We start from the raw sequence: 13,581 nt of genomic DNA, 5'->3' as shown, positions 1-13,581 counted from the left end.
ACAGTTTCATAGTTGTTCCATGCCATAGTTCATGTTAGTTGTGTCATGCCACAGTTTCATGTTGTTCTATGCCATAGTTCATGTTAGTTGTTTCATGCCACAGTTTCATAGTTGTTCCATGCCATAGTTCATGTTAGTTGTTTCATGCCACAGTTTCATGTTGTTCTATGCCATAGTTCATGTTAGTTGTTTCATGCCACAGTTTCATGTTGTTCCATGCCATAGTTCATGTTAGTTGTTTCATGCCACAGTTCCATGTTGTTCTATGCCATAGTTCATGTTAGTTGTTTCATGCCACAGTTTCATGTTGTTCTATGCCATAGTTCATGTTAGTTGTTTCATGCCACAGGTTCATGTTGTTCCATGCCATAGTTCATGTTAGTTGTGTCATGCCACAGTTTCATGTTGTTCTATGCCATAGTTCATGTTAGTTGTTTCATGCCACAGTTTCATGTTGTTCCATGCCATAGTTCATGTTAGTTGTTTCATGCCACAGTTTCATGTTGTTCTATGCCATAGTTCATGTTAGTTGTTTCATGCCACAGTTTCATGTTGTTCCATGCCATAGTTCATGTTAGTTGTGTCATGCCACAGTTTCATAGTTGTTCCATGCCATAGTTCATGTTAGTTGTTTCATGCCACAGTTTCATGTTGTTCTATGCCATAGTTCATGTTAGTTGTTTCATGCCACAGTTTCATAGTTGTTCTATGCCATAGTTCATGTTAGTTGTTTCATGCCACAGTTTCATGTTGTTCGATGCCATAGTTCATGTTAGTTGTGTCATGCCACAGTTTCATAGTTGTTCCATGCCATAGTTCATGTTAGTTGTTTCATGCCACAGTTTCATGTTGTTCCATGCCATAGTTCATGTTAGTTGTTTCATGCCATAGTTCATGTTAGTTGTTTCATGCCACAGTTTCATAGTTGTTCCATGCCATAGTTCATGTTAGTTGTTTCATGCCACAGTTTCATAGTTGTTCTATGCCATAGTTCATGTTAGTTGTTTCATGCCACAGTTTCATGTTGTTCCATGCCATAGTTCATGTTAGTTGTTTCATGCCATAGTTCATGTTAGTTGTTTCATGCCACAGTTTCATGTTGTTCCATGCCATAGTTCATGTTAGTTGTGTCATGCCACAGTTTCATGTTGTTCTATGCCATAGTTCATGTTAGTTGTTTCATGCCACAGTGTCATAGTTGTTCCATGCCATAGTTATGTTAGTTGTTTGTTTCTTGCTATGCTATAGTTTATACTAGTTGTTTGCTTCATGCTATTGTCACGCAACACTCTACGTAAGTCTTATCTATTTCATGCCACAGTTAGAGAGTTTTTGCCTGTTTTTGTAGATAGATTAATAAATATGTTCGTACCGGCAAGCCTTGTCCGGAATAGTCCGTTTGCATCCCGGGAGAACAAACCTCGCAGTAAGCTGCAAAAACCCCGTTATGACAGAATGACGCCAGGCCGACTGACTGGCAAAGGCGGGTTAAATAGTCTCTTGATTAGAGCCAGGTGAGCGTTGTGGTGGAATTTCTGACCTTTATACCATATTTTGTGTCTGTCAAAGTCCGGAAAGAGAGCGAGGTCGAAAAGCATTAAGGAGGACACGACAGTAGTGGAATGTCTGCTCGTTTCTCTTTTTTCTATTCTGTACCATTGGGAGAGCATATGTGGGTTAGAGTTGAACGTATTGTCGGCCTGACCATTGTACAAAATGTTTTGATTGTTTGTTATGGCTAAGTGATTCAAGGATGTTGCAGAACAAACAGGTCCAAAACAACTGGACCTTGACACACAAGGGAAACACATAAATGGCCAAATAGACCAAGTCTATGGATGATTCGCATGATTCTCGATTCATCCAACGTCTCCGGAGACGTTGTCTGTTTGCATGGTAATTCAATCCAACCTTGTACCATTTGATTATGAGTAAAAAAAAATGTTGTACTAAATTCACTTTTGCTGCTGTTTAAGATTCGGACATTCCACCAGCGGCAGGTGAAAATCATATGCCACCATGGCAACCAAAACAAACAAGAGTGCACAAAAAACAGGAACTTTTGGAGTTAAACTAACAGAACATAACAAAAACATGATCCGGACCTCTGCAACATCGCGTGGACATTGGGGGCGGTACCTCTGGATTGGCAGACCGGGGTGGTGGTTCCTCTCTTTAAGAAGGGGAACCGGAGGGTGTGTTCCAACTATCGTGGGATCACACTCCTCAGCCTTCCCGGTAAGGTCTATTCAGGTGTACTGGAGAGGAGGCTACGCCGGATAGTCGAACCTCGGATTCAGGAGGAACAGTGTGGTTTTCGTCCTGGTCGTGGAACTGTGGACCAGCTCTATACTCTCGGCAGGGTCCTTGAGGGTGCATGGGAGTTTGCTCAACCAGTCTACATGTGCTTTGTGGACTTGGAGAAGGCATTCGACCGTGTACCCCGGGAAGTCCTGTGGGGAGTGCTCAGAGAGTATGGGGTAACGGACTGTCTTATTGTGGCGGTTCGCTCCCTGTATAATCAGTGTCAGAGCTTGGTCCGCATTGCCGGCAGTAAGTCGGACCCGTTTCCAGTGAGGGTTGGACTCCGCCAGGGCTGCCCTTTGTCACCCATTCTGTTCATAACCTTTATGGACAGAATTTCTAGGCGCAGTCAAGGCGTTGAGGGTATCTGGTTTGGTGGCTGCAGGATTAGGTCTCTGCTTTTTGCAGATGATGTGGTCCTGATGGCTTCATCTGGCCAAGATCTTCAGCTCTCACTGGATCGGTTCGCAGCCGAGTGTGAAGCGACTGGGATGGGGATCAGCACCTCCAAATCTGAGTCCATGGTTCTCGCCCGGAAAAGGGTGGAGTGCCATCTCCGGGTTGGGGAGGAGAACCTGCCCCAAGTGGAGGAGTTCAAGTACCTCGGAGTCTTGTTCACGAGTGAGGGAAGAGTGGATCGTGAGATCGACAGGCGGATCGGTGCGGCGTCTTCAGTAATGCGGACGCTGTATCGATCCGTTGTGGTGAAGAAGGAGCTGAGCCGGAAGGCAAAGCTCTTGATTTACTGGTCAATCTACGTTCCCATCCTCACCTATGGTCATGAGCTTTGGGTCATGACCGAAAGGACAAGATCACGGGTACAAGCGGCCGAAATGAGTTTCCTCCGCCGCGGGGCTCTCCCTTAGAGATAGGGTGAGAAGCTCTGTCATCCGGGGGGAGCTCAAAGTAAAGCCGCTGCTCCTCCACATCGAGAGGAACCAGATGAGGTGGTTCGGGTATCTGGTCAGGATGCCACCCAAACGCCTCCCTCGGGAGGTGTTTCGGGCACGTCCGACCGGTAGGAGGCCACGGGGAAGACCCAGGACACGTTGGGAAGACTATGTCTCCCGGCTGGCCTGGGAACGCCTCGGGATCCCCCGGGAGGAGCTGGACGAAGTGGCTGGGGAGAGGGAAGTCTGGGCTTCCCTGCTTAAGCTGCTTCCCCCGCGACCCGACCATCGGATAAGCGGAAGAAGATGGCTGGATGGATGGATGATCCGGACCATGGATCATGACACATTTCAGCACTGTGAATTGATATTCGCCACATGGGTTCGGAGACCTTTGACTACAACAATTGTTCTACATTCGTAGTCACGTCCGTTGTGTCCTTGAGCAAGACACTTCACCCCTTGCTCCTGATGGGTCGTGGTTAGCGCCTTGCATGGCAGCTCCCGCCATCAGTGTGTGAATGTGGAAATAGTGTCAAAGCGCTTTGAGTACCTTGAAGGTAGAAAAGCGCTGTACAAGTATAACCCATTTACCATTTACCATTCTGCATGAAAAAAAATAATAACATGCTGCCTCATTTTTACCAGAGCCCACACTGCCAGTTTGCAGGAACGCGGCCCATTTTGCTTCGATTCTGCAAGTTTACCGCGACAAACTAAAGTCAGCCAGAGAGGCGAGGTGTGGATTGCGAGAATCTGGCGAGCAAGCAGTGTGATGCACCTGCAAATAGGATGACCTCAGGGGACATGTTACCTTAGTCACTTTCCATCACACAGACACACACAAAAAAAAACTCCTTTGTGGTGACCTCGGGGGAAACGTATCCTCTAGCTGCTGATCTCGTTCACAGCTTCGCCCTCTGGGGACGGACGAGGAGGAAAATATGAGCATCCACGTCTCAATTTTAGCACCGACTGCTGACGTTTGGGGAGCGGAACACTTGAATGGTGAGGAGCCCGCCAACAATACACTGCAAAAACTGAAATCTAAGTAAGATTGAATATCTCAAATAAGGCTGATATTTGCTTATTTTCTGTCTGATAAGATCATTCTTCTCACTAAGCAGATTTTATGTTAGAGTGTTTTACTTGTTTTAAGTGTCCTAAATGATCTCAGTAAGATATTACAGCTTGTTGCTGAGATTTGATGACCTATATTGAGTAAAACATGCTTGAAACTAGAATATCAAGTGTTGCAAAGCTGTGTCATCAACACTCACAAGTATAAAACTACTTTTTTAAATAAATAATTTCTTATTTCAAGCATGAAAAAAAAAATCATGACTTTGACACAATTGTGTCTCATAATTAAAACAGATGACAGCCAAATGGACTTTGCTGTTTTATTTTCAATGAAACAATAGAAAATAGGTACTCATATAGTAGTACAGTTGGCACAGTACAGTAAACTGACAGTTAATATTTAAACATGTGACATTTCTAACAATTTTGAACAGAAATAGTTCATGCACATTCAGGTGAATTCTTCAAAATTACAATTTTGGCCGGGGGCCGGGCTGTATATATGCGCACTAATCATACTTGCCAACCCTCCCGGATTTTCCGGGAGACTCCCGAAATTTAGCGCCTATCCCGAAAACCTCCCGGGACAAATTTTCTCCCGAAAATCTCCCGAAATGCAGGCGGAGCTGGAAGGGGCGTGGCCTGAGTGACGTGTTGACAGCCTGTTCACGCGTACGCTTTCCCACAATATAAACAGCTAATGATGGAAGGCGAGTTCTTGGTTTCTTATGTGGGTTTATTGTTAGGCAGTTTCAGTAACGTCCTCCAAGCGCGGTAACAACAAACAACAACAGCAGTCAAGTTTTCGTCTACGTAAAGCAGTTTGTCTGCCGTAAACCGCAATGTTGTGACACTTTTAAACAGGACAATACTGCCATCTACTGTACATGCATATGTGACCCACCCATAATGTGTCACATTTTTGTGTTGATTTATTTATTTTATTTTGTGGTTTGAATTCGTTTTTGGAGCTGTCATTACACATTTATCAGTATTCACATTGGTCAGTAGGGGGCAGTAGGGCGTTTCTTCCCAATTGAATGCTATCACCTGCAGACCGGAAGTGTCTTGTCATTCTGATGAGCGCGACCAGTCTGTAAACAATTGAAACGTCCTGTGTGCTTTTTCCTCCTGTATAACAGGCTAGTTTTGGTGAATCAACTCACTGAATAATATCCATGTGATCTTTATAAGTTTAAGTACACATTCTGATGGTGGAGCCTAACTCTAAAGTGTTTGTGAGTTGTAGTTTGTATTTGTGAATGAATCCAGTGCACAGCTGCAGTAATCAATACAAAAAGGCGACGTGAGTGCGCAATGTTTATATAGGAACTTCTGATCCTAATTCAGACTCCCAAATTAGAGCTCCCGTTTTCTTATTGATTTTATAATGTATATTTGTATAATGTGTGTGTTCTGAAATAGTGACAGAGAATAGAACAAGGATGGACAATTCAACCCTTAACTAAAATGAACACTGAAATTCAAGTATTTATTTAATTTATTTATTTATATATATATATATGTGTGTATATATATGTGTATATATATATATATATGTGTGTGTGTGTAATTAAAAAAAAAAAAAATATATATATATATATATATATATATATATATATATATATATATATATATATATATATATATATATATATATATATATATATATAGCTAGAATTCACTGAAAGTCAAGTATTTCTTATATATATATATCTTAACCACGCCCCCGACCATGCCCCCCACCCCCCACCCCCCACCTCCCGAAATCGGAGGTCTCAAGGTTGGTAAGTATGGCACTAATTGACTGAAAGAGCACGCACTTGGCACGATGATGTCATGTTATCCATGGAAAAATGCATTTTTCGACAATATGATTTGCCTGAGCGGCTAGGAGACCCCGAGAGTAACAAGCGCTTGCCTTGTTGCCTTTCCATTAAGAACAATAAATTAGTTTTTAGTATAAGTTTGCTGGTTTCAAGAAATGTAATGCCGAGCGCTTATCATTATGTCAAGATAATGGCACTAGCATTTAAGAATATTTTTCAACATGTTGAGCAAAAAGGTCTCTTTTTTTTCTACCAAGAAAAGTGCACTTGTTATTAGTGAGAATATACTAATTTTAAGGTATTTTTGGGTTCATTGAAGTTAGCTAATTTTACTTTTTTTGGAAAGTCTTGACAGGCCAAATTTTCTTGTTCTATTGGCAGATAATTTTGCTTAGTTCAAATAAAATACCCCTCATTTTTCTATATTTTTTTCTTGTTTTTGAACACTGACTTTTTGCAGTGTATGATAGCCATGTTGCTGGGAAGAAAGTCTTCCTTTCCATGAGATGAGAATAAACTTGATATTTGTAATAAGACACAAATTTTGTAAACAATATTCTATTTTCCCCTCTGGTGAAATATTGTGTCATAGCTGTCATACCAGTATATGACCAGTAGCAGGCAGTGTTGTCATGCATTTTACATTCATTCACAAATAATATCAATGAGAGTCATTCAACAAGATGATTTAAAGTTCTACCTCTGGCGTGAATATATTATGTAATGTGTCTATTGTGTGGGTGAGTGTGTTTCTATATTTCTGTGTGTCTGTGTGTGTGTGTGTGTGTGTGTGTGTGTGTGTGTGTGTGTGTGTGGTGTTAGTTCAGCAAATAGTGTTTGTTTGCATCGTGTTTCCAAGGTAACCAGAGCTGTGATTGCGTTGTCACGCTGGCAACTGGAAAATTCTGGGAAGGCTTCAAGTTTTGTCTTCAGTAAATAAACAATAAATATAAATATACATATATAACACTTATTTTAATATGAACAATATAATATTAGTTTAACTCATTACAAACATTGGAGGTTGAATCTATGTGAACACCTACAATAGGCTCCCTTCAAAGTTAAAAAAAAATATTCTAAAATATTTGATATCCACAGTTAGTCAGACACAGTTTCAAGATAAAAAAAAAAAAAGACTAGAATAGAGACTTTAAGGTGGAACAAAACGTTTAGTCAAAGTTAATAACATGTCACTATAAAATAATATAATCAATGTGTTGTATCCATAAAATATCTATATGCATTTTCAGTTATTAATTATAATATATTTAGGTAGTTGCAGGTTGAATGAATGTATTACTTTAGGTATACAAGGTTGAAAGCTAAAGTAATACATGCATTCAACCTGCAACTACCTAAATATATTATAATTAATAACTGAAAATGCATATAGATATTTTATGGATACAACACATTAATTATATTATTTTATAGTGACATGTTATTAACGACAGGGACAGATATAACATTTTAAGGTGGAACAAAACGTTTAGTCAAAGTTAATAACATGTCACTATAAAATAATATAATTAATGTGTTGTATCCATAAAATATCTATATGCATTTTCAATTATTAATAATAATATATTTAGGTAGTTTCAGGTTGAATAAATGTATTACTTTAGGTATACAAGGTTGAAAGCTAAAGTAATACATTCATTCAACCTGCAACTACCTAAATATATTATAATTAATAACTGAAAATGCATATAGATATTTTATGGATACAACACATTAATTATATTATTTTATAGTGACATGTTATTAACTTTGACTAAACGTTTTGTTCCACCTTAAAGTCTCTATTCTAGTCTTTCTTTATCTTGAAACTGTGTCTGACTAACTATGGATATCAAATATTTTAGATTTTTTTTTTTAACTTTGAAGGGAGCCTATTGTAGGTGTTCACATGAATTCAACCTCCAATGTTTGTAATTAGTTAAACTAATATTATATTGTTCATATTAAAATAAGTGTGATATATGTATATGTATATTTATATTTATTGTTTATTTACTGAAGACAAAACTTTAAGCCTTCCCAGAATTTTCCAGTTGCCAGCGTGACAACGCAATCACAGCTCTGGTTACCTTGGAAACACGATGCAAACAAACATCCATTTTCTCATATTTTAATATGAACAATATAATATTAGTTTAACTCATTACAAACATTGGAGGTTGAATCTATGTGAACACCTACAATAGGCTCCCTTCAAAGTTAAAAAAAAATATTCTAAAATATTTGATATCCATAGTTAGTCAGACACAGTTTCAAGATAAAGAAAGACTAGAATAGAGACTTTAAGGTGGAACAAAACGTTTAGTCAAAATTAATAACATGTCACTATAAAATAATATAATTAATTTGTTGTATTCATAAAATATCTCTATGCATTTTCAGTTATTAATTATAATATATTTAGGTAGTTGCAGATTGAATGAATGTATTACTTTAGGTATACAAGGTTGAAAGCTAAAGTAATACATGCATTCAACCTGCAACTACCTAAATATATTATAATTAATAACTGAAAATGCATATAGATATTTTATGGATACAACACATTAATTATATTATTTTATAGTGACATGTTATTAACTTTGACTAAACGTTTTGTTCCACCTTAAAGTCTCTATTCTAGTCTTTCTTTATCTTGAAACTGTGTCTGACTAACTATGGATATCAAATATTTTAGAATATTTTTTTTTAACTTTGAAGGGAGCCTATTGTAGGTGTTCACATGAATTCAACCTCCAATGTTTGTAATGAGTTAAACTAATATTATATTGTTCATATTAAAATAAGTGTTATATATGTATATGTATATTTATATTTATTGTTTATTTATTGAAGACAAAACTTTAAGCCTTCCCAGAATTTTCCAGTTGCCAGCGTGACAACGCAATCACAGCTCTGGTTACCTTGGAAACACGATGCAAACAAACATCCATTTTCTCATATTTTAATATGAACAATATAATATTAGTTTAACTCATTACAAACATTGGAGGTTGAATCTATGTGAACACCTACAATAGGCTCACTTCAAAGTTAAAAAAAAAATATTCTAAAATATTTGATATCCATAGTTAGTCAGACACAGTTTCAAGATAAAGAAAGACTAGAATAGAGACTTTAAGGTGGAACAAAATGTTTAGTCAAAGTTAATAACATGTCACTATAAAATAATATAATTAATTTGTTGTATCTACCTAAATATATTATAATTAATAACTGAAAATGCATATAGATATTTTATGGATACAACACATTAATTATATTATTTTATAGTGACATGTTATTAACTTTGACTAAACGTTTTGTTCCACCTTAAAGTCTCTATTCTAGTCTTTCTTTATCTTGAAACTGTGTCTGACTAACTATGGATGTCAAATATTTTAGAATATTTTTTTTTAACTTTGAAGGGAGCCTATTGTAGGTGTTCACATGAATTCAACCTCCAGTGTTTGTAATGAGTTAAACTAATATTATATTGTTCATATTAAAATAAGTGTTATATATGTATATGTATATTTATATTTATTGTTTATTTACTGAAGACAAAACTTTAAGCCTTCCCAGAATTTTCCAGTTGCCAGCGTGACAACGCAATCACAGCTCTGGTTACCTTGGAAACACGATGCAAACAAACATCCATTTTCTCATATTTTAATATGAACAATATAATATTAGTTTAACTCATTACAAACATTGGAGGTTGAATCTATGTGAACACCTACAATAGGCTCCCTTCAAAGTTAAAAAAAAAAAAATCTAAAATATTTGATATCCATAGTTAGTCAGACACAGTTTCAAGATAAAGAAAGACTAGAATAGAGACTTTAAGGTGGAACAAAATGTTTAGTCAAAGTTAATAACATGTCACTATAAAATAATATAATTAATTTGTTGTATCCATAAAATATCTATATGCATTTTCAGTTATTAATTATAATATATTTAGGTAGTTGCAGGTTGAATGAATGTATTACTTTAGGTATACAAGGTTGAAAGCTAAAGTAATACATTCATTCAACCTGCAACTACCTAAATATATTATAATTAATAACTGAAAATGCATGTAGATATTTTATGGATACAACACATTAATTATATTATTTTATAGTGACATGTTATTAACTTTGACTAAACGTTTTGTTCCACCTTAAAGTCTCTATTCTAGTCTTTCGTTATCTTGAAACTGTGTCTGACTAACTATGGATATCAAATATTTTAGAATATTTTTTTTTTAATTTTGAAGGGAGCCTATTGTAGGTGTTCACATAGATTCAACCTCCAATGTTTGTAATGAGTTAAACTAATATTATATTGTTCATATTAAAATAAGTGTTGTATATGTATACGTATATTTATATTTATTGTTTATTTACTGAAGACAAAACTTTAAGCCTTCCCAGAATTTTCCAGTTGCCAGCGTGACAACGCAATCACAGCTCTGGTTACCTTGGAAACACGATGCAAACAAACATCCATTTTCTCATATTTCAATATGAACAATATAATATTAGTTTAACTAATTACAAACATTGGAGGTTGAATTCATGTGAACACCTACAATAGGCTCCCTTCAAAGTTAAAAAAAAAAATTCTAAAATATTTGATATCCATAGTTAGTCAGACACAGTTTCAAGATAAAGAAAGACTAGAATAGAGACTTTAAGGTGGAACAAAACGTTTAGTCAAAGTTAATAACATGTCACTATAAAATAATATAATTAATTTGTTGTATCCATAAAATATCTATATACATTTTCAGTTATTAATAATAATATATTTAGGTAGTTGCAGGTTGAATGAATGTATTACTTTAGGTATACAAGGTTGAAAGCTAAAGTAATACATTCATTCAACCTGCAACTACCTAAATATATTATAATTAATAACTGAAAATGCATATAGATATTTTATGGATACAACACATTAATTATATTATTTTATAGTGACATGTTATTAACTTTGACTAAACGTTTTGTTCCACCTTAAAGTCTCTATTCTAGTCTTTCTTTATCTTGAAACTGTGTCTGACTAACTATGGATATCAAATATTTTAGAATATTTTTTTTAACTTTGAAGGGAGCCTATTGTAGGTGTTCACATGAATTCAACCTCCAATGTTTGTAATGAGTTAAACTAATATTATATTGTTCATATTAAAATATGAGAAAATGGATGGATGGATGGAGGTTGAAAGCTTTAAGAAAGTCAAACCCCGTTTTTTTAAAAACTTGAAAGAAATATTGTATGATATTTTATATCTGTATAGTATTTATATGCATATAGATGATCAATAATTATACATTTATGATGCAGGTTGATTTTCATGTATTACTTCACAATAAGGATCCCTTCTTTGTGGGAAAAAAAAAATCATAGTATTTTCTATATTTATTTTCTATATATTTTTAGGGCTTTCCAAAATAACAAGGTAACTCATGTGATTAATCACAAAAAATGATCTCAATAATCATTTATACACGCAGATTAATCGCACAATTTATTTTGATCGCACATGCTCCTTTACCCTATTTTTATGTAGTTACATATGCAAGAATGTAAAAATCCAAAAGGAATGTATGTGTGTGTACAGGGCCGGCCCGTGGCATAGGCCGTATAGGCAAATGCTAAGGGCGCCGTCCATCAGGGGGCGCCACGCCAGTTCCACAAATGTTGGAGGAAAAAAAAAAAAAAAGTTGATACTATTATTTCTAAATACAAAAAATAATCCCACGTTAATTAAAATGCAAAGTAAAGCCTATTTAATAGAAATATTATTTGTAACAACATTACGCAGCCCCCCCCCCGGGCCCCCCCCCTCCCCCCGCACGGTGCGCCCCCTCCCTTCCCGTATCATGACTCTTTTTGGACGTCACCACATCAAACAATCAACACAAAATGTCAAAACGGCCAAAACTGTCAGGTGCCCAGAGAAGAAAAATGAGAAAAGAGGAGGAGAAACGAGAAAATACAGAGGTAGCAGGTATGCCTACATGAAATTATTTGTCTGTTACAGAATGTGATAGTAACCTGGCTTTTTAGCATTAAGCTAATGTTACATGATTCGGCAATTGCTAATCAATAAATAGCTAGTTCTGTTTTAACGTCGGGTTAATATTGTGGAGGGGGCTAAATTGTTATGGAAAATAATAATGTAACGTTAGGTAATTACAGTACTCCCACCTTACATTCCTCAGGGACATTTGTATTAGATCTTTTAAGCAGGTGTTTTTTGTTTACACTGTTATTGCCTTCTGGTTAGCTAATGTTTGCCCTGCAGGTAATAGTCACTTTTCCACCCCTTTATATATTAGGTATAGTTGTAAGTAAAAAAAAAAAAAAGACAGGTCAAAGACAAAGCTATTCGGTTTCTTGTGAGTATATACACTTCACTGCCGATGTGGGGGGGCGCCACCTAAAATCTTGCCTAGGGCGCCAGATTGGTTAGGGCCGGGCCTGTGTGTGTATATAAGGCAGAATAAAAGCATTAAAAAAGTCCAAACTCATTTAAACAAAATGTTAAGAAATATTTTATAACAGTGTGCAATGTTTTATATCCAGACAATAATTATAGACATTGTAAATTCTAAAAGGTGGAATGAACACTTTAAATCTTCATTTTCAGTAAAAAAAAAAAAGTCAACAACCGTATAGAAAATAGAAAACTATAGTTAATATTGTTGTACATCAAATTATATTGATATGCGTTTTATATGTTTTCATGCTATATGTTCTCCTATTTTGCTAACTAAAGTCGCTTAGAAGCCTCATTATATTTGTGTGTCCAAACACAACCCCTTCACATGTGCTCTCTGCTGCTGTTGCTGCTGCCATGGCAACCAGGAGTGTCAGAAAACAAATTCCTTCCTGAGGGGAGAGGCCATGAACACATTCTGCTGCAGGTGTAACTCGCAGCCAACTTTAACGAGGTAAATGCTTATATCTGTCCCTGTCGTTCTTATTTCATGCAATTACATTTAACAGTGCTGTCCCTTTTTCAGTATGTCGTCACATCTGGCGTACCAACCTGTGCTGCCCAGTGGGAACAAGTACCTTCAGCAGAAATGGGACCAGATTTGTTATGATTTACACAGGACAAAGGTAGGTTTAGCTGAATAAAAATGACATTGTCAATTGTTGCGTTATGACCAGTTGTTCCTCCCAGGGAATTCAAGTTTCTGGTCGTCGCTCCCAAGCTCTTTACGACACTTAAAGCTGAGTAAAAGAGCCACCGGAGACAGAATAGGTATTTTGTAATATATTTGCAAAGATTTGTAAATATAAATGAGACCAGTCCAGCATAGAACATTCAATCGCGCAGCTAAGATGGTCTGATCTAAAAAATGGAAACCTTCTCTTCTATAAAGTCTCTCTCCCTCCCACCCTCGTTGTCTTGTCTTTTGTTGCGTTATGACCAGTTGTTCCTCCCAGGGAATTCAAGTTTCTGGTCGTCG

General features: G+C 36.5%; 1 long non-coding RNA gene across 1 annotated transcript; it reads left to right on the top strand.

Annotated features, from left to right (window-relative positions):
* Positions 1-6,759: 6,759 nt before the first annotated feature.
* On the top strand, positions 6,760-13,217 carry LOC133613130 (uncharacterized). Its single transcript, XR_009816414.1, has 3 exons — positions 6,760-6,846; positions 12,971-13,056; positions 13,129-13,217. It is a non-coding gene; the product is annotated as an uncharacterized lncRNA (long non-coding RNA).
* Positions 13,218-13,581: the final 364 nt, after the last annotated feature.

Source organism: Nerophis lumbriciformis, linkage group LG13, assembly GCF_033978685.3.
Source record: "Nerophis lumbriciformis linkage group LG13, RoL_Nlum_v2.1, whole genome shotgun sequence".
In the NCBI taxonomy this organism is placed as follows: domain Eukaryota; kingdom Metazoa; phylum Chordata; class Actinopteri; order Syngnathiformes; family Syngnathidae; genus Nerophis; species Nerophis lumbriciformis.
Note: the sequence above shows the minus strand (reverse complement) of the source record. Positions and strands in the feature narration are given on the sequence as shown.